This window comes from Halyomorpha halys, unplaced genomic scaffold (assembly GCF_000696795.3).
Source record: "Halyomorpha halys isolate HHAL.00 unplaced genomic scaffold, Hhal_1.1 Scaffold397.1, whole genome shotgun sequence".
Taxonomy (NCBI): Eukaryota; Metazoa; Arthropoda; class Insecta; order Hemiptera; family Pentatomidae; genus Halyomorpha; species Halyomorpha halys.
The window spans coordinates 215,879-216,333 of record NW_027115275.1 but is presented as its reverse complement, the minus strand read 5'-3'; the positions used below and the strand labels follow the sequence as shown (position 1 = coordinate 216,333).

At 40.4% G+C, this 455-nt stretch overlaps 1 protein-coding gene across 6 annotated transcripts in view; it reads left to right on the top strand.

The window, feature by feature from the left end:
- Positions 1-455, top strand: part of LOC106682227 (glutathione synthetase) — a 21,433-nt gene that overhangs the window by 7,459 nt on the left and 13,519 nt on the right. The gene's annotated exons all lie outside the window — the stretch shown is intronic.

Genomic DNA, 455 nt, shown 5'->3' with positions numbered 1-455 from the left:
ATAAAGTTAGTATGTTACAGCAGTTCACACGTGTTACATCTTATTCCTTCTTCTCTTTTTTGACATTTGGCTTTTGCCGATACTTAACTGGTGCCGAAACCCGGGAACTTTAGATACCGGATTAATTTTCAGTATAAAATAAAAATGTTTTTTTCATTGTTCTCTTTGAATTATGACGAGTAACGGATTAGTGAGAAGAGCAGTTCTGAACCTAGAGAATATGAATCAAAACAACCAACCTCAAGCTGCACTCAACCAAACTCAAGCTGCAGTCAACCAAGCAGCTGGCAACCTATCTCCGCAGGAGATTCAACCATTACCACAAGTCTCTTTAGCGCAATTTCATGCCATGACGGTAGAATGAATTAAGGTCCGTACGGCAACTGCCCAGGACCTGAGAAAGGCGGTATCGGAACTAGAAAAATTCACTGGAGAGACCGGACATAAAAAGAATT